Genomic DNA, 21,490 nt, shown 5'->3' with positions numbered 1-21,490 from the left:
TGTGTGTGGTGTGTATTGTGGGTGTCGTATGTGAATACTGTGGGTGGTGCATGGTGTGTGTATGTGCTGTGTTTGTGGTGTATGTGTGTGTGGTGTGTATGTGTACTACGTGTGGTGTGGTGTGCATGTGATATGTGTGTGCAGTGTGTGTAGTGTTTGATGTGTGTGTTGAATGCGTGTGGTGTATGTATGTGATGTGTGTGATGTGGTGTGTGTGTGCACAGTGTGTGGTGTGTGTATGTGATGTGTGTGTTTGCTCTGTGTGTGTAGTGCTATATGTATGTGTGCAGTGTGTGGGGAGTATGTGTGTGGTGTGTGTATGCGTGTGCACATGGTGTGGCGTGTGCAGTGTGTGTGGTGTGTGTATGTGTGTGCACATGGTGTGGCGTGTGCAGTGGGTGTGGTGTGTGTGTGGTGTGTGCATGTGCACATGGTGTGTTGCAGTGTGTGTGGTGTCTGAGGTGTGTGCGTGTGCACATGGTGTGTTGCAGTGTGTGTGGTGTCTGAGGTGTGTGCGTGTGCACATGATGTGGTGCGTGCAGCGTGTGTTTCATGAGTGCTTCTCTTGGCATGTGGACATCAGTCTTCCAGACCAGCTTTCTCCATGTGTCTGGGAACATAAGAAACAAGTTTCTGCAATAATTGTTACACAGCTTTTCCACAGAGGGACCGAATCTCTGCCGTGAGTGGGTATCTGCGTCATTGCAGGAGGGAGTGTGAGGTCCCAGCTTGACTCACACCCTCCATGAGTCTAGGCAGGGTTCAGGGTTTGGAGCCTGTCTGGGCTCAGGCTCCTGCTGGATCCTCCACTGTGACCAGAGAGGGAGGGCTCTGTTTCACCACCGGGCACTGGAAGAGGACTGGTGTGCAGGAAGACCAGGTAGTCATAATGGTATTAATAATAGCAGTAATCATACTGTTTTATACATTGTATATGTCGTAAGGATTTTAACTTTTATGTAACATAATTGTTGTAAAAATTTCCCCAGTTTGTTTTGTGCTATTTGCCTGGTGTTGAAATGTGTAAGAATTTACATTTTAGGTATGTGAGGTTTATTATTTCTTTTTATAAGTTTTCTGTTTGAAATTTTGATTTTAGAAGACATTCATTCTCAAGGTCATAAAACACACACACACAGCTAATTTTCTTTTCTTTTCTCTCTCTCTCTTTTTTTTTATATTTAATACTGGAATTAACTTTTATGCAAGGTGAGGGACCATGATTCAATTCTATCATTTTATATTCTCAAATCATCACCCAATATTTTAATACCATAAATGGAACAACAGCTCTGTTTTGTGGATTTAAAATGTTACCCTGTTATGAAATAAAATTGTGCTCCATTTCTGTTTTTAATTCTCTTTCATTAATGTGTTTATTTTTGTGCCATTTCAAATTTGTTTCATTTTGAATGGTAATAATAATCTTCAATATCTTATAGTACATTTTATAATATTGTCTGTCGTGTGTGTGTTCAGTAGACCAATTTAAAATCACATTTTCTTGTTCAAAAATATTTTTCTTGGAATTTTTATTGGAATTTGAGCATATTTTTAAATGATTTACAGCAAACTAAAGAGTTAATATTATTGAACCCTCTCATCCAGAATGTGACACGCAAACTCCTCAAACCTTCTTTAATGCCATTTAGTCAAAATTAATATGTTAAATCAATATAAATTAGTATAAATGAATATAACTAGTGATTAAAATAAATTAAGGTGTTTGGCTCCACGTTTCTGTCTTCTGCCTTCTGTCACTGATGTTTTATTCCTATCCTTGTTGTTTTCTATACTTTATTTTATTATGTCTTTTTCTGTCTTGCAATTTGAAAACTGTATGACACGTTGTAATGTTTTAATTTTTCTAATTTGTTGCTTTTAATTTTAACTAATTTTATTTTTTAGAGAAGTGCAGGTTCACAGCTAAACGGAGGAGAGAGTACAGACTTTCCACGTGTCCCTTTCCCCACACACAGCCTCCCCACCACAGCTTCCTGCCTCACACAGCGCACCTGTGACAACCAGGACCTACTTTGACCCTTGATTATCGCTCGAAGCTTACAGAGCACATTCACGTTTACTCTTCGCGTTGTACGTTCTGAGTCTTGACAAAAGTATAACAGCAACGGGATATTGCTCACTGCTAACAGGAGATGATCTATCAAGCCACAAAAAAATACAAGGAGGAAACTTAAATGCATGTTGCTAAGAGAAGAAGCCAATCCGAAAAGCCTACATACTATTCTATTCCAATTATATGACGTTCCAGAAACAGTGAAACTGTGGGAACGGTAGAAACATCAGTGGTTGCCATGGACTGAGGGGAAGGAAGAGGTGGATACACAGAGCACAAAGAATCTTTACAGCAGTAAAACCATTCTGTATGATACTGTAATGGTAGATATATACATTTGTAAAAATCTACCTTAATTTTTAATCTTTTAAATTATGCTGTTTGTTGTTGTTGTTGTTGTTGTTGTTGTTGTTGTTGTTTTCTGATGGAGTCTTGCTCTGTTGCCAGGCTGGAGTGCAGGGGCATGATCTTGGCTCACTGCAACCTCTGCCTCCTGGGTTCAAGAGATTCTCCTGCCTCAGCCTCCCGAGTAGCTGGGAGTACAGGTGCCCACCACTGCACCTGGCTAATTTTTGTATTTTTAGTAGAGACTGGGTTCACCATCTTGGCCAGGCTGGTCTCGAACTCCTGACCTTGTGATCCACCTGCCTCAGCCTCCCAAGGTGCTGGGATTACAGGCGTGAGCCACCACGCCCAGCCGTTTTTGTTTTAAAAACTGCAGACAAGCTGGGTGCAGTGGCTCAAGCCTGTAATGGCTGCACTTTGGGACACTGAAGTGGCTGGATTGCTTGAGCCCAGGAGTTCAAGACCAGCTGGGCAACACAGTGAGATCCCGTCTCTACAAAAAAAAAAAAAAAAATTATTAAAAAAAATAGCCAGGCATAGTGCTGCATGCCTGTAGTCCCTTCTACTCCGGAGGCTGTGGTAGAAAAATCACTTGATCCAGCAGTTTGAGGCTGCAGTGAGCTATGATCATGTCACTGCACTCTGGCCTGGGCGACAGAGCGAAACCCCATCTCAAAACAAAGAACAACAAAAAACCTACAAGCACCCCTCAGAGATAGTGTGGGTTTGGTTCCAGACCACTGCAATAAGGCAAATGTTACAGTCAAGTTAGTCGCACAAACATTTTGTTTCCCAGTGCTTATAAAAGTTATGCTTAAACTATATTGTCGTCTAATGATTATTTAATAATTAATTAGTAATTAATAGCATTATGTCTAAAAAGTATGCACATAACTTAAAATACCTAACTGCTAAAAAATACTAATGAATATCTGAGCCTTACCAAGTCATAATGGTTTTGCTGGTGGGGATCTTGCCTCTGTATTGACGGCTGCTGACTGACCAGCGTGGGAGTTGCTGAAGGTTGGGTGCCTGTGTCAATTTCTTCTTTTTTTTTTTTTGAGACGGAGTCTTGCTCTGTCGCCCGGGCTGGAGTGCAGTGACCGGATCTCGGCTCACTGCAAGCTCCGCCTCCCGGGTTCACGTCAATTTCTTAAAATAAAACAATGAAGTTTGTTCCTTTTACAAAAGATTTCCCTGTAGCATCTGATGCTGTTTGACAGCATTTCATCCACAATAGAACTTCCTTCAAAACTGGAGTCAACCCTGTTGACTGCAGCTGCTTTCTCAACCAGGTTTATGGAATATCCTAAATCCTTTGCTGTCATTTCAGCAATGTCCATAGCATCTCCACCTGGAGTAGGTTCCATCTCAAGAAAATATTTTCTTTCCTCATCCATAAGAAGCAACTCCCCATTTGTTCAAGTTTTATCATGAGTTTACAGCAATTTCATCTCATCTTAAGGCTCTAATTCTAATTCTAGTTGTCTTGCGATTTCTACTGCATCTGCAGGGACTTCCTCTGACATCCTGAGCCCTCAAAGTCATCCATGAGGGCTGGAATCAACTTCTTCCAAACTCCTGTTAATGTTGATATTTCAACCTCCTCCCATCAATCACAAACGTCCTTAATGGCATTTAAGGATTGCTTTTAAGGACATTTGTGATTCACGGGAGGAGGTTGAAATATCATGAAAGGATTAATGGTGAATACTTTCCAAAAGGTTTTCAATTCAGTTTATCCAGATTCAACAAAGAAATCACTGTCTATGACAGCTATACCTTTACAAAATGCATTTATTATTTAATAATAAGACCTGAAAGTCAAAACTACTCCTTGATCCACAGGCTGAAGGATAGATATTGTATTAGCAGCCATGAAAATAACATTCATTTCCAAGTATATCTCCATCTAAGCTTCTGGGTAGCTAGGTGAATTTTCAATAAGCAGCAATCTTTTTTTTCTTTCTTTTCTTTCCTTCTTTTTTTTTTAATCTCGCTCTGTCTCCCAGGCTGGAGTGCAGTGGCGCGATCTGGGCTCACTGCAAGCTCCACCTCCTGGGTTCACGCCATTCTTCTGCCTCAGCCTCCCGAGTAGCTGGGACTACAGAAGCCGCCACCACGCCCGGCTAATTTTTTTTTTATTTTTAGTAAAGACGAGGTTTCACCGTGTTAGCCAGGATGGTCTCGATCTCCTGACCTTGTGATCCACCCGCCTCGGCCTCCCAAAGTGCTGGCGTGAGTCATCGCGCCCATCCTTTGAAGTTTTGAAGCCAAGTGTTGACTTCTCTCTAGCGGTAAAAATTCTGCATCTTCACTAAGCTTAATCATTTCTAGCTCTGGACTTAAAGTGAGAGACGGGCAATTCTTCCTTTCATTTGAGCTCTTGGAGGCCACTGTGGTTATTGACACCCCAGCAGGTGTTGCCCTCCTCCCTCCTCTATCGAGTTCATGCACACCTGGACGTGGGAAACGGGGCTTCCCGCACCCCACATGCCCTGCAGCCTGGGGCGCTCCCACAGGGGGATTTCGTGAGCCAGGGAGCAAGGGCAGTCCCCCTGCTCCAGCCCAGCCAGGCTGCGCAGGCAGAAGGAAACTCCCAACCTGCCCCTGCACTCGGGGCTTTGTGTTCGGTGCCCTGGCTCCTCCGGAAGTGGGGCTGTCCCACCCTCAGACTCCTCGGTGGCCCCGCACCCCCAACAAATGACAGGAAGACCAGGACCCGCAGCACAGCAGCCTGCTGGGCGCGTGCTCAGTAGGACAGCCTGGGCCCACTCAAGCTGAGTCACAGGGCCAAGGTGTGCTGGCACCACCCACGTCCCAGCGGAGTCGCTGGTGGGGCTGGAGCCCCAGGTCTCCAAGGCGGCGTGGGAACCCGAAGACGGGGCACTTCCAAGTCCGGAGCCCGCGACCCCGGAGGCCTGCGAGCGTCAAGCACACATGCAAGCCATCCAGGCGCCCTCCCAACCGCTCCAGGACACTCAGCGCTCGTCTGCGCTCCCCTCCAGCCTGGTAGATGAGCTCCTGTCGACCCTAGAATTTCAGCAAAAGGCACAACCTTTGCTAGATCCAGCGCCACTGGGGGAGCTGAAGGACGTGGAACAGCCCGCTCCGCTGGAACTACTCCTCAGCCAGGAGGAACACCGGGCTGCAGGAGCTTTAGGACGCAGGGTTGGGACAGGGTGGGGGCAGGGCTTTGAGCGGAACTCCTACCCTAACTGGCCCGAGAGACGTGCCTTTTGGAGTCCAGGATTCAGATTTCGTGTCAGAATCGAAGGTCCAGGCATCCAGGCCAGGGTGGCAGGGAACCCGCGCACGCAGGCGGCCTGTGCAACGCGGCCCCGGCGGGTGTTACCCTCCTCCCTCCTTGGTCACCTTCACTCACACAAGGACATGGGGGCTTTCGTGAGCCAGGAAGCAAGGGTCGCTTCTCTGCTGCAGCCCAGCAGACTTCGCAGGCAGAAGGAATCTCCTAACCTGCCCAGTCACGCAGGGATTTTGGGTTTGCTGCCCTGGCTCCTTCGGAAGTGGCGCTGTCCCACCCTCAGACACCTGGGTGACCTCCGCACCCGAACAGATGGCAGGGGGATCAGGACCCGCAGCACGGCGGCCTTCTGGGCGCCCGCTCAACGGGACAGCCTGGGCCCGCTCAGGCTGAGTCACAGGGCCAAGGGGTACTCGCGCCGCACACGTCCCACATGATCCGCATTGGGACTGGACCCAGGGGCCCCGGGTCGCCAGGGCGCGTGGGAACCCGAAGACGAGGCACATCTACCTCCGCAGCCCGTGCCCACGGAGGCCTCTGCGTGGCAGAAGCAGATACAAGCCATCCAGGCGCCCTCCCAACCGCTCCAGGAGCCGGAGCGTTCATCTGCACTCACATCAGCCCTGTTGTACAAGCTCCTGTCGACCCTAGCATTTCAGCAAAAGGCACAACATTTCCTCGCAACAGAGCCACTGGGGGAGCTGAAGGACGTGGAACAGCCAGCTCCGCTGGAACCACTCCTCAGCCAGGAAGAACACCGGGCTCTGCTGGAGGAGCTTTAGGATGCGGGGTTGGGACGGGGTGGGGCAGGGCGGTGGCCCCTCTTTCGCGGTGAATCTCTGGCTCGGTGTGGAGAGGCGTCTCTTCCCTTCCAGCTGACCTGTCTAGGATCCTGGGTTCCAGGTCCGGCGAGAGACTCCACACAGAGGAGGACTGTCATTCTTTCCTGAGCATCCCGGGGATCCCAGAGCCCGCCCAGGTACCCAGAGATCGGCCATCTACTGCACTTACGCGGGTCCGCAGGCAGCCGGCTTTGGGACCTGCTTTGGGACCAGCCCAGGCAGAGCTCTCAGCCTATCCGCTCGCAACCCTCCCCGCGCACCCTCGCCCCGCCCTCCGCATTCCACAGTGGGTCAGGCGGAGACCTCCACCCCCGGAAACATAGGCAGCGGCCAGGCCTGCTCTCCTTTCCGCGGCTAGACTCCTCTGCCTCCCCGCTCCACCCTCACTCGCCCACCCGTGCCCCGCCAGCCTCCTCGGCATCACGTGGAGCGTCTGGCAACTACATGTAGACCCCGCGATCTCGCGCAAACCGTGGTTCTGCCCTTTCTAGGCAGGAGGGAAGCCGGCCAGAGATGTGGAAAGGAATGGAGACAAAGTAGGAGGGAAGGACGGAGGGAGGAAAGGACGGATGAACGGAGGGACATTGGAAGGGATGGAGGTAGGGAAGGAAAGAAAAGGAGAGGAAGAGAGGGAGAGAAGGAGGGAGAAAGGGAGGTATGGATGGAGGGAGAGAGAGAAGGAGGGAAGAACAGAGGGAAGGAGGGAGGGAGAGAGGGAGAGAAGGAAGAACAGAGGGAAGGATGGACAGAGGGAGAAAAGGAGCAAGAAACAGAAACGAAGGCAGAGAGCAAGGCGGTCTTCTGCCTCCAGGACCAACAGGACCCAGCACTCCGGGAAAATGTTGGGTGCCCAGTGCGGGCTGAGTGCTCGGCTCACAGCCATATCGGCCTGCGGGGCGCTCACTGGCCCTCCGGATCGCCAGCCCGGGTCACTTCATCCCGGAGCGATTCAGACGAATTTCATCTCCCAAGGAATGAGCAAAATGCCCAGAGAGCAACGAGCCGAGACTCTGGTGGTTGCCGGTTTTTCATCCACATGGTTCACAGATGACACAGCCCCACGTTGAGCCTGCAACAGAGCGCGAGGCGGATAGTTCCAGCCACACAGGAGTCGCACTCAGGCTGACTGAAGCGTAGTTTCGGGTCCCACGTTCCTTTGCCCTCTGCAAGGGGGCCTGTTGCTCGCGTGTCTCCAGCCCCCGAAAGAGTGATCGTGTTGACAGTTTGTTTACCGAGCTCTGTGGGGACCCAGAAACCTCCAGGGAAGCGTGGAAAAGCAGCACCGTGTCTTCGCGCTCCTTTCCAGTTTCCAAACCCGCCACAGGGAGACTCCCCTTGTTGCAGGAAACAAGAATCCGTCGTCAGGCCGTGATGCCTCCATCCCCTGCCCAGGCTCCGGGCTCTCCGGACGGCCTCCCTTTCGCAGACGCTCCAGGCCTTCCCCGACTCTCCAGCTCCCGAGCTTCCAACACATTGGGCCGGCTCAGGACGGGATGTGCTCCGAGGCGTCAGGGCCCAGGGGTCACGGTCCTGGGATCCCCTCTGGTCCTCCGACTTGCCGCGGAAACATTGTTTTGGATCCCTCGCCGCCCCTCCTGCAAGGCCCCCTCTTGCCCCATCCACCCAGAGTCGCAGGGGCTGTCCGGGGAGGCACAGCCGGCCCAGCCCCGCGGGACCTTTTTCTCACCACGCCCCCACCACCGTCGCTTGTCCCCAAGAGGACCCGGCCCGTGAGCAGGAGGGTGGGGAGGCTCTGCTTTGCCCCGCGCTGGCACTAGAGCCGGCAGCCTGATTCCGGGAGAGAGGGGCTGCGGGACACCCAGACACACCCCGACACCACCACGAGCAAACCCAGCCCGACACACACACAGATATACGCGGGCGCACGCGCGCGGGCACACAAAGACACAGACACGGACACATACACGGACACACGCAGGCGCACACACACGGACACACACACACGGACACACACGGGCATACAAAGACACAGACACAGCTTGAAAGAGAGCTAGGGAGACCGGGATGGAGAGATAGAAACGGAGAGAGAGAGAGAAAGAGAGAGAGAGGGAGAGAGAGAGAGAGGGAGAGAGAGTGTGGGAGAGAGAGGGAGAGAGGGAGAGAGAGGGGGAGAAGAGAGAAAGAGAGAGAGAGGGGGAGAGAGAGAGAGAGAGTGGGAGAGAGAGGGAGAGAGGGAGAGAGGGAGAGAGAGAGGGAGAGAGAGAGAGGGAGGGAGAGAGAGGGAGAGAGACAAGGGGAGAGAGGGGGAGAGAGAGAGGGAGAGAGAGGGAGAGAGATGGATGGAGGGGTTGAGAGAGACAGAAGATGACCGCAGAGCGCGAGGTGGAGGGGGAAGCAGAGAAAGGGAGACGGTGAGGGAACTGGCGAGCGACAGCGACAGAGCTTTGCAGAGGGAGGCTCTGCTCAGGTAGACAGCGCCCCATTGAGCAGGCTGGGGTAGGGTGGAGGGTGCTTGGGCCGGGCTAGAACAGGGGGGCAGGGCCTCCCATGCGGGAAAATCAACGAAGGCCTGAGACGTGTCTGGATTCGTCGGTTGTTTTGGGGGTGCGTTTCATAGGGTCCTTCCTTTGTTTTCTTCTTTCTGTCTCCTTGGTGCTGTGGGCCCCGAGATTTGTAGAGTGCGCGCGTCTGTCTGGCTAGCGGGAGCCCTGGCGCTGAGCGCTTCCACCGCCCGAGGCCTGGGTCTCTCTCTTGTCCTCGGGGCTGCAGTTTACACGAAGTCGGTGGCAGTGGGAAACCGGGTGCACAGGGACGGATTTCCTCGTGGCGGGCGAAGACAACGTCCTTCCCCCGGGAAAGCAGCCCACGGGTTCTGGAGCGCAGGTCTTGGCTGGCGTCTGTGGGACCCGCTGCCCCTTCCCCTGGCTTGGACGGTTGCAGCGGCGCTGGATGAATGAATTGAATTAGGTAATTCGGGAAGATACCCTGGACGGCAGGAAACCCACGCCTGCGCCTTTGGGGTCGAGTACCTGCCGCAGCGCCCGGGCTGGAGCCGGGCTCCTGGTGGGGCTGCGGGGAGTCGGAGGAGGTGGGATGCTGCTGCCTGGCGGTGCTGCAGCTGCAGACCCCCACGAGGAGGCTTCATCTTGACATAAATCTTTTTCTTTCTTCAGTTGATCTGTATCCTTAATTTTAGGTTAGTGGTAACTTCAGAAATTTAGAGGCACAAAATATGGTTGTCCACACCTTATAATTGCATTACCACCTCCTATTACCACCACCTTCCCCGCTCCCCCCACCCCCCAGATTAGGTCTCCCCATTTTGCCCAGGCTGGCCTCAAACTCCTGCGCTTAAGTGATTTGCCTGCCTTGGCCTCTCAAAGTGCTGGTATCAGAGGTGTGAGCCACCAGGCCCAGCCAACCACCACCAAGTTTTGATTCAGCCGCACTGGGTCGTGGAGCTAAGGACCCACAAATTTAGAAAGGTTTTTAAATATCATAACTTTTCTGTGAGGAAACAGTATTTGGTATTAAATGTTTAGACTCTTTTATAATGTTCTGTTTTTTTTCACTGAGCACAGTACTAAGTAGTAATTGGAAAATCACAGCACGAGTCATATTACTTTTTCTAATACAGAGTCCTTGACTGTTCTCTAAGCTAAACCTTGTCACCTACCTTGAGAAAAAGAAAAAGCCCCAGAGTGTGAGGAGACAGGAGATAGTAGCCAAACATCCAAATAGGTGGGAGTGAATAAAGCAGATGACACAGATGAGATGTCCAAAGGTCAAGGAGAAAGCCAGATCTTAAAGTGTGGTTTGCGAAGCTATGCTCCAATGGAAATGGTTTCTGAGAAGCCCTGGTTTCTTTCTCTTGCTCTGATGTAGAGACAGACATCTTCTGTCCCACGCTCCTCGATCTCTAGGACTGGACTTCCCCTTCAGCAATCATTCTTCCAGGTTACAAAGAAAATCAAAGCCCTTTGCATGGCTTACAAGGAACTGGAGGACCTGGATGCTTGCTCCTTTATTGCTTTTGAGGACATGGGGCTGTCTGTGGTTTTTAAGGAACTCTATGTTAAACATTTTCTAATTTCCATTTTGAGTCTTGTCTAAAATGTGTGAGAGTAGTGGAGATATTGGGATTTAGTTTAGAAATCCCGGAAACACCACATCCAGATGTTGTATGTTTTCTGCTTTATAATTTCATATCCTTTGAAGGTTTCAATTGTGATTCTACAGAAATTCATACTCAAAAATTTTATCAGAACACTAAGCATCTGCCGCATATAATAAAACCTAATGTTATTTTACTTCAAAATTTTAAGTGTTTTGGTATATATTGAGGCTAATACTGTAAACACTCTGTGCCTAATTCCTAAACTGTAATATGATTCAATGTATCTACTTTCTACATTTAATACACGTACTTTGCCATTGAGGAACTTAGAACATTGCTGAGCATGTATTAAATTCCCATTTGTTTCCTGATTTTTAAATAGTTATCATTTTATAATTTTCTTTTGTTTAGTTTGAAACTTACTAGGACTGTGTCATTGATATGTATGTGTATGTGTGTGTGTATATATATATATACACACACATCATTTTATAATTTTCTCTTCTTTAGTTTGAAACTTACTAGGACTGTGTCATTGATACGTATGTGTGTGTGTATATATACACACACAAGTATATACATAACAACATATGTCATTGATATATATGTATGTTTTACATACCTGTATATACACACTTATGTGTATATATGCATGTGTACATAACATTAATTTTTTGACCAATAAAAATTGCATAATTATGTATTGTGTACATTATAATAATTTGATAGGTATATATTGTAAAATGTTTAATACAATTAAGTTGATGAACGTTTATGTCACCTCACATGGTTATTTTTTGTAGTGAGAGCACTTGAGGTCTCCTACAGTTGTAGCAAATCTTAAGCATACACAACACTGCTATTAACTACATTTTAAAGCTATACATTAGATCCCCAAAACTTATTTATCTTATAACTGAAAGTTTGTACTCTTGAGCACCTTACCATTTTTTCTACCTCCAGACCTGGTCTTTACCATTGTACTCTCTGCTTCTATGAGTTCGGCCTTTTTAGGTTCTCCATTTAAGTGAGAACACACAGTGTTTGTCTTTCTGTGTCTGGCTTATTTTGCTTAGCATAATGTACCCAGGTCCATTCATGTTGTTGAAAGAGCAGAATTTCATTCTTTTTTATGGGTGAATAATGTTCAGTTGTCTATTTATACCACATTTTCCTTATCCATTCAGAATCTACAGATAAGTCATTTTTAAAAAAAATATATCCTTGACAGTTGTAAATAATGCTGCATTGAACACAGGGGTGCAGATATTTCCCGAGATACTGATTTTATTTTGTTTATAGACCGAAGTGGAATTTCTGGATTGTACAACGGTTCTATTTTGTTTAAATAACCTCCGTGCTAATTTTCATAATGACTCTTCCAGTTTACAACTTATTAAGACTGTACAGAGATATTTTGTAACATCCTTGTTAACATTTGTTGTATTTCTTCTTTTTGATATTAGCCATTTTCACTACTGTAAAGTGCTATCTCATTATGATTTTGATTTGTGATTTTCTGACGAATGGTAGTGTTTAGCAGCTTTCTACACAACTGTTGGCCATTTGAATATGTTTGTTTAAAATCTTTAGTCTTTTGCCTATTTTTTAGTTGGGTATTATTATTATTATTGTTTTGCTTCTGATTTGTGTAACTTTCTGCTATATTTTGAATACTAACCTCTTATCATATATGGTTTGCAAATAGTTTACCCCATCTTAGAGGTTTTCTTATTTTTTGCTGTGCACAACAGTTTGATACACTACAACTTTGTTTGGTTTTATTGCTATAGTTGTGATATCATATTTTAAAAAATCATTGCCAAGGCCAGTATGATGGAAGCTTTTCATATGCTTTTTCAAAGATTTTATCTTAAGGATTTATGTATTAAATTTAAGTCTTTATTTTAAGTCAATATTTGTGTCCGGCATAAGAAATGTGATCTAATTTTATTATTGTGCTTGCGAGTGTCCAGTTTTCCCAGCACCAAGTATTGAAAAGGCTACAGTTTCTGTATTGCGTATTCATGGTGCCCTTGTCAAAGATTAACTTTAGATGCATAGATTTACTTCTGGGCTCTGTATTCCGTTCCACTGGTTTTCGTGTTGGTTCCTATAAACATACTATTCTCTTATGTTTACTGTAGTTTTGAAATGTAGTTTTAAATAATAAAGTATAATGTCCCCAGATTTCATTTTATTCCTCCTGATTGCTTTGGCCATTCAATATTTCTTATAGTTTTATGTACATTGCAGACTTTATTTTCTATTACTGTAAAAAGTGGCATAGGAGTTTTGATAGGAAGTTGAATTAATCTACAGATTGCTTTGGATAATATGGCACTTAGACAATATTCTTCTAATCCATAAACATGTAATACATTTACATTTATTTGTATCTTCTTTAGTTTTTTTCATCAATATCTTTTTATTTTTATTATAAAGATCTTTCACCACACTGGTTAAATTTATTGCTAAGAAGTCTACTATTTTGTTGCTGTTGTAAATGATTTTTTTTCTTTTTTACTGGTTTGTTGCTAGTATATAGAAACAAAACTGATATTTGTATGTTAATTGTATATTCTGCTTCTTTACTGAGTGCATTTATTAGTTTAAATGCACTATTTAAATGTACTATTTATGTTTTTATGCATAAGATTATGTCATCTACAGTGACTTTTTTTCTTCTTTTCCATTTCGATCTTTTAGATTTTCTTGCTTAATTATTTGATGTAGGACTTAATTATTCTATGCAAGACTTCCAGTTCTATGTTAAAATAGGACCGTTAGAATGGGCATAATATAGACTTGCATTGGTGTTTGTGCATTTGAAGGAGCAAACACCTCTTTTCATTTTTATAAACTGGTTTTGGCAGGTAAAGATCTTCATCTGTTGGATCTCAAGGCTGGTGAGATCTTTACTGGGTTTGCAGTAAAAAGGCTTGTAGCTGGGTCACAAGGTGGCTGCCGAATCTGGAGTGGGTTTTACCTTTAGTGGGCTTGTTACCAGGAGCACATGTGGTTGTGAGTCCTGTCATGTTTTTGGGCAGACTGGATTGTTTCAGGGCTTTGTTCTGTGGAGCAGGCACTAGGGCAAGGTTCTGCTATATGGTGGGCCTAATAGCAGATGTGTGAGTGAGTGTGGTTCCACTGAGTACCTAGCAGGGTTTCCCCAGGTCATCTACCAACAGGGACTTTTGAACTGTTTTCTGTGGGTCACAGGGATGATGTCCCCAGCTTTTTTCTTATTCCTCATGATTGGTTTGGCCTTTCAGCCTACTTTGTAGGCTTGTATTTTCTATTGCTATGAAAAGTGAGACAGGGATTTTGATAGGGATTTGAGTTAACTTACAGATTGCTTTGGATAATTTGACACCTTATTAACCAAAGGGCCTGCCTTCTCAAAATGACTCTTCTCGATCTTGGGTTTTAGCAAGGTTTTATATTGCCCTGTGTCCCGAAGCTCACTATATTGCCCAGGCTGTTCTTGATCTCCTGGCCTGAAGCAGTCCTCCTGCCTCAGGCTCCTGAATGGAGGAGATACTGTCACGAGCCACTGTGCCTGGCTCTCTTATAAAGTTACTTTGGTAGATGGATGGCTGACTAGTTTTTATTCCTGCAGGGGAATATAAAAGTAGGGACCCCCATTCCACCATCTTGATAATGTCACTCTCTCCATACATTTCTTCCTTATTTTGTTCTCTTGTATGTTTGTGTGTTATTTTGGGTTCAGACATTAAGAACAATAGGCTAGGATTTATACATTGTGTAAAAAGTAAATTAGATAGCTGGTAGGTACCCCATATATATTATAATGTTCACCTATAAGATTAAGTTTAGTGCAGGCAAAAAGGGCTCATTAAAATTTTCATCCACTTTTTTCAACCTCTACCCAAACTATAATATAATTTATGCCCCAATTTTTATTTTATCAATTACTCTTAACCGTATTTCACAAAATTTATATTTTTTCTTTATTTAGAAATGTAAGGCTATTATTTGCTTTTAAAGGCTGTATTAAAGCTTTTTTATTTTGTGAAATAATAGCACCAATATACTAATAATATAAATATTTATAGTGTAAATACTTATTCATCAAAATTTTCCCATTAGAGAATTTTATTAATTATTGTAGTGCATTCTGTGAAATTGTACTGCCACACAGCACAGGGCAATGATTCAGAATGCCTGGTCTTCTTCACAGACGCACAGTCACAGTTGAACATTGTAGTTATTTAGAAAAATTATTTCCTAGTGTTATATCAATGTTCCAAACAAGATTTTATGGGTAAATGTTTCTCCCATTCTAGTTTTGCAATTCCATGTTAACTGTATTTTTATTTTAGGGTAGGTTCCTCGACATCGGTTTATCATATTTTTGGCTTTACCTAAGTATTATTTTGGATGACAATGTGCAACTTCCAATGTACACTTTATGTCAATGTGAAGTTTAATTACAATATAAATCAGCCATATATTTATTCACAATTCAAGCTTAGCAAACTTAATGAAAACTAAGCAAACTAATGTTACATGATAAAGCCCCAATCAGTTATCCTATACTTAAGCAAATACACCAAAAAATAGTTTGTAGCTTTATTGCTGCTTTTGTTCAAACTATGTTTTATATTCTCTATGACCAAGGAAATTTCTGATATTGTCCTACCAGGCTAAAGAAATCAACAAAAAGACGATGATGATACTTCCAAGTAGCAGGTTGTTTAGGCCCCAGATATTCCATATGTGGACCACTATGCTCCTATTTGTTTTAATAAGGCTGTGGCCCAAAACATTACGTTTTTGTAGAAATTAAAGCTTTTTCAATTCCATAATAAAGACAGAACGGCCCCATGATCTAAATCCAAGGGCGATGGCTCAGAGTGAGGACCATTTCTTGTTGACATGGAGATGGTTGAGTTGGTCTACAATAAATCTATGGGAGAAGCAGGTTGTGACGACTTAGAAGTGTTGGCTGCCTTCACAGTCTCAAAGTTCTCTGCCAAGTTCACCTCAGTTCTGCTGTACTCTTGTTCTGCTGTCAGGTTGGGAATGCTTGGCCAGTAGTGGTTCTCCACATGGTCCTCAACTGCTGGTGCTTCCCTGACCCACTGCCCCAACCTGGGCCATGTGCCCACTGCATAGATATGCTTGTACTTGCTCCCCTAGGACAGAGACTCCTTTTCCTTCAGTTGGAATGAGGGATGGGGAGATTTGGTGGTGTCCTGTACAGGTCGGATGTTAATATGATGTGGTGCTCTTAGAGAAGCTTGCCTGAGTTCCATGCTTTCTCAGCACGTGGTGTGTGCTGCCCCTTCGAGCTTCAGAAGTCCTGGAAGGAAAGTGATTCTGGAACCCCCATCTACTGGTGAGCAGAGGTCAGGTGATCTGCAGCTGACCAAGTAGCTGCTAAGTGGCCAACAGGCTGGATCTGCCTCTCAGTTGCAGAGGCCCTGCCTGGCTGCTAGGGCTGCCCTGAGACTCCTGCCTCCTCCTCTTCCCTCCACAGCTTTCCTGGCTTCTATCCACAGTTGTGCTCCAGGTGGGGAACACCTGTGGGTGCACCAGGGTGCAACTACTCAGACTCCAGCATGCAGAAGGTCCCCAGCTCCCTGCTGTTTCCATATCCAAGCCCGAGCTTGTCTAGAGCTTCAGCAAACCCAAGCCTCCCTGAATTTCCTGCAAGACCAAACTGAGCCCTACAACCCCCACTACACTGGTTAGCTGCCAGTCCCAGCCCCTGCTGCCTCCTGGGCCCCTGTCTGTACAGTTCTGAAGTCCTACAAGAATGTTGAGATCCTAAGCCGACTCTCACCCAAAGAGGTGAACAACCAGGGGCCTCCAGGGGTAGAGAACATACCCAGACAGGTTCCACTGCCTGTAGGCTTGATGTCCTCCCTACAACCTGCCACGCTTGCCGGGCTGGAAGAGCGGCTCCAGAAACTTGGGAAACCTGGGCCTGTAGCTGGCATGTGGAAAAGAGGCCTGGAAAAGCACCACTCCTGTCCATGAAGCCCCCAGATGGAACCAGGTAATTGGGAAATACATGGGCACCAAGCCTGACCGCCACTCAGACCCAGGTGGGAACTGCAGCGCTGACTTGCGCCCTCTGCCACTCTGGCTGCACCACTACAGGAGGGAGGAACATCTAGCCCCACGCGTGAGTGGAGACACTAGGTGTGGGCAGGTTCCAGTGGTTGCTGCAGCTGAACCTTCCCAACCAGGTCCATGCAAGGCCGTCTCAGATGGGTGCGCACCTGGGTTGGGCAAGGACACCCCTCAGAGTTAGAGCCACTGAGCAGAGCTGTCACAGAGGCCCCTTTTCCTGCTCCGAGAACAGGTTGGTGGGGAGTATGGGAGACCTCTGCCCCCGCCCAGCTGCTTCCAGGAGCCACTTCTTTCGAGATGAGGCACTCTCCTGCCTGCCCGTTCCCATTTGGCTGCAATACACCATTGCCAACATTCAGAGAACAAAAAGGGGCCTCACCTGTTTCCCCCACATGTCGGAGGGAGGTGGGTATGCCCAGGGGACCTGGGGTAGAACCTATACCTCGGCCCACCCCCAGGCCATGCTGGCTTCATCTTATCTGTATGGTGAGGGTGGGGGTGGGAATTACCAAGAGACCATCACACAGGCCATGGACAAGTTCTACAAGAGCCAGGTAGAAGAGCACTGTCCTTGCATGCTGCCCGGCACCCAGCTCACACACACACACACATCTCTTATGTGACAGCTTCCCCAAAGCAGGCTTTGAAGCCCAGGCTCCCCAAGAAGCCTGGGGAGGAGACTTTGCCAGGCTAAAGGACCTATCCCCACAAGTCTCATCCTGACAATCTTGGATTCTTTTTGCCCTGAAGTTTTGGAGTAGGGGACAGAGACAGCAGACAGTACGCATTAGCCACCTTTCCAGAGAGCATCAGCCCTCCAGACTGGGGCAGGTCAGACCTCCACTCGGGCGTTTTTCTCACTGGCTGCCAGTTGGGGGAAGCAGCATTGTGAGCATCTGCCTGTCTCCCCAGGTCCTGTTCAGAAACCCCATCTGTGCCTCTGGAGAGACTGCCCCGAGCACACAGGCCCAGCAACTGCCATCTATGGCCCCCAGGACCTAATCCCCTTCTGCATAGGGGTCAGTGCATGTGAGTATACGCTGGGTTTGATTTCTGCCCACTAGTCCCTGCCAGATATCCCACGCCCACCTCAAGAGAATGAGCTCACACAAACACACCCAGGACATCATGGTGATGGAGCAGCTGGGGTCCTGCTTGCCCACCCTTCATTGCTGGTTCAGAGCCTGACCACATTTCTATGCTGGGATGGGACTTTGGGGACATTGCCCACCAGAGTCACTGACCACTTTTAGGGTTCCAGAAACAGAGGGCCAGCTGGTCCCCTAGAAGTCTGGAACATGGGATAAGCCAAGGCTTGCCTTCAGAACAGGTTTTCTACCACACAGCTGCCCAAGGCCCAGGGCATCCCCAAGTTCCTGTGAAGCCTGCCTGCCACGTCCACAGCCCATGCCGACCCCTCCTGGAGTCACTGGAATGCTCGTTCCTGGGCGTGTGATAAACCAGACAGCTTCAGCCTTGCAGGACAACCATGCGCACCTGGCAGCAGTAGCCGGAGGAGGGCCAAAGAAGTTGGAGGTGAAGCCAGATGTAATAAGAATAGCTTATTAGGCAAAATCATACTATGAAAATGCTTTGAAATGCAGCAGGAGGAGAGGTGAAGACACAAACGAACAAGTGCGTAGTGACACATGGCAGTCAGAACACAGTAAAGAATCCACACTGCTTCCCCCCTTTACCTAGAAAAGGAAAGTTCTAGGCCTCCTCCTCCTCCTCAGCATACTCCTCAAACTCCTCCTTGGCCGTGGCATCCTGACGCTGTTGATACTCAGACACTAGGTCGTTCACGTTGATCTCGGCCTGGGTAAATTCCATCTCATCCATCCCTTCGCCCGTGTACCAGTGGAGGAAGATCTATGCGTTAGTACATTGCTGTAAACTGCTCTGAGACATGCTTGAAGGGTTCCTGGACGGCCGTGTTGTTCCCAATGAAGGCGGCTGACATGTCTAGCCCCCAGGGTGGGATGTCACAGATGGCTGTTTTGACGTTGTCGGCGAGCCAGTCAACGAAGTCCCTGCTATTTTTATTTTTGAGGTGGAATATTTGTTCATCCACCTCCCTCATGGGCATGGGACCCCTGAAAATGGCAGCCACCGTTAGGTAGTGGCCATGACGGGGGTTGCACACAGCCATCATATTCTAGCATCGAACATCTGCTGGTTAAGCTCAGCCACGGACAGGGCCGGGTACTGCTGGCTGCCCTGGCTGGTCAGAGGGGCAAAGCTAGGTAGGAAGAAATGCAGCCGGGGAAATGGGACCATGTTCACGGCCAGCTTCCGCAGGTCAGCATTCAGCTAGCCTGGGAAGCACAGGCACGTGGTGACTCCACTCATGGTGGCAGACACCAGGTGGTTCAGGTCACCGTAGGTGGGTGTGGGCAGTTTTAGGGTCCTGGAACAGATGTCGTATAACGCTTCGTTGTCTATACAGAAGGTCTCATCTGCATTTTCTATGAGCTGGTGGACCGAGAGGGTGGCGTTGTAGGGCTCCACCACCGTGTCTGACACCCTGGGCGAGGGCAGGATGCTGAATGTGTTTATGATCCTGTCTGAGTACTCCTCCCGGATCTTACTGAGCAGAAGGGTACCCATCCCAGACCCCGTCCCCCCACCCAGGGAGTGGGTCAGCTGGAAACCCTGCAGGCAGTCACAGCTCTCAGCCTCCTTTCTGACAACATCCATCACTGACTCCATCAGCTCCGCGCCTTCTGTGTAGTGCCCCCTGGCCCAGTTGTCTCTGGCCCCACTCTGACCTGTAAGACAGTACAGCCAGTCACTCGATGGCCAGGTATACGGTCATCAGTGGTCACCATAATGCTAAAAGGGCCAAGTGTCATGTGAGGTGAGCGCACGGTTCTCCCTGCAGGTGGAGCAAATGAAACCCCTCCCCCAGAGTTACAGGACAGCAGCCTCCCCTGTTAGAAATTAAGTCAGGAGTCAAACCTGAAACAGGCTGACAGACCTCACTGCAGGTGGCTCCTGCCCATTTTCAGGGAAGGCAGTAGCCACGGCCCCAGCTCAGCTCCCTGCAGGGAGTTGACGTCAGTAGCTCTTCACCTTGAGGCCTTCCTCCCAAAGCCCGTTCAGGAGGCAGATGGAGCGACCGGGATGATAGGAGGGTGTTCAGGGACCCTGGCTCTACAGTTCCCACGGCGACGACCTTGGGGCACTCCTAGATTTTGAGCGGCTGAGGAACCTCACCCCAGTCCTCGCCCACAGCTCACCAAAGATGAAGTTGTCCGGCCTGAAGATCTGCCCGAAGGGCCCCGAGCGCACAGAGTCCAGGGTGCCGGGGTCCAGATCCACCAGCACAGCGCGGGGCACGTACCTGCCACCTGAGAGGGGCGGGAGGGCATGAGCGAGGGGAGGGCCGCGTTCCCAGGAGGGCGGTGGGGAAGGTCGGGGGTCTCACCGCAGGCCTCGTTGTAGTACACGTCGATGCGCTCCAGCTGCCCATGGATGTCCCCTTGATAGGTGCCGGTGGAGTCGATGGCGTGTTCATCAGAGATCATCTCCCAGAACTGCGAGACGGGAGGGGCCGGACAGGCCAGGGCTGAGGCGCCCCAGCTCCTCTCCTACCCCCACCCCCATCCTTAGGCCGCCGTGTCCCTGGGGTCCACCCCGGCCGCCTCGCCAGCCGCCCAGTCCCACCGCGTCCCCGGCTGGGAGCCGCCCCCGTCCCCACCACTGCCAACATCTTCCCCGGCCACCCGCAGGCCCGAGCTGGGCCCTCAGAGCCCCGGCTGCCAACCTTGGCGCCGATCTGGTTCCCGCACTGCCCGGCCTGCGTGAGCAGGAGCTACCGCATGGCTAAGGCGGGATCAGGGCGGCAGGAGAAACGCGAGGAGACGGAGCAGACGCGCAGTGACCCAGCCCGCCCTCCGCCAACGCTGAAATAGCCCCGTGCCCACCTCCCCCACCATCGCATTGGGCTCCTAGAATAAGCAACAGCTTGACTTGCACACAGGTGTACCCACCTGTGCATCCCTTGGCGTTGAACGTGTGTTGGGGAGCTCAGGTGTCCCTGCTGTGGTCCCTTCCACGTTGGGGAAAGCTGCTCAGCTGGAGAACTTCCTCCCACGTCTTTACTAAGACTAAATCCCTAGCTGACCCGAAACTGAATTTTCCTCCCATGTGGGAGGGGAGGACTCTAGTTTCCATACTCACAGAGTGCCTTGCACCTGCCCTAGATTGAGGACATATTTTTGTAATTGATGAGTGCTTTCCTCTATTAGGAGGCCTGTGGTTAGGAAAGGCCTTCTGTATGTTAACTCGACAGGGCTTCGTTATAAGTTTGACTTTGGAGCAGTTCAAACCTGCAGTAAGCTATGGGTGTTAGACATAGTCAGGCCTCTGATTTAGCTAGAGTCTTCTTTAGAGTCGGACTAGCCCTTTCCCCTTTCGGAGGACCGTGGTCTCCATGCAGAGTGAAGGTCGTATTGGATTCTTCAAGCTGAGGATAGGTGTTGGGATACGCCCGCTGTGAAAGATGGGCCACTGTCACTTTGCAGGTTTTTAGATGACCCAAACTGAAGAGTTATTTCTTCTGGTTAACATTTTAAGATGGAGTGGGGAATGCCTCGATCTGACCAGTGAAGGTATCAGTGAGCATTAGCAAATATTTGAATCTCCTGCAGAAAGGCAGCTGAGTAAATTAGAGTTGCCAGTTCTCACCTGGATGTTGGGCAGGTTTAACTGGAGAAGGGGAAAATTGCTGGCCGTTTGGGTCATGTCAGGCACAGAGCATGCAGGTGTCAGCT

At 48.5% G+C, this 21,490-nt stretch overlaps 1 pseudogene; it reads right to left on the bottom strand.

Annotated features, from left to right (window-relative positions):
• Window positions 1-18,241: 18,241 nt before the first annotated feature.
• Window positions 18,242-20,538, bottom strand: LOC103247118 (tubulin beta-8 chain-like; annotated as a pseudogene).
• Between the last annotated feature and the right edge of the window lie 952 nt (window positions 20,539-21,490).

Source organism: Chlorocebus sabaeus, chromosome 10 (genome assembly GCF_047675955.1).
Source record: "Chlorocebus sabaeus isolate Y175 chromosome 10, mChlSab1.0.hap1, whole genome shotgun sequence".
Classification (NCBI taxonomy): Eukaryota; Metazoa; Chordata; class Mammalia; order Primates; family Cercopithecidae; genus Chlorocebus; species Chlorocebus sabaeus.
The sequence above is the reverse complement of the archived record's forward strand: the minus strand, read 5'-3'. Positions and strand labels throughout refer to the sequence as shown.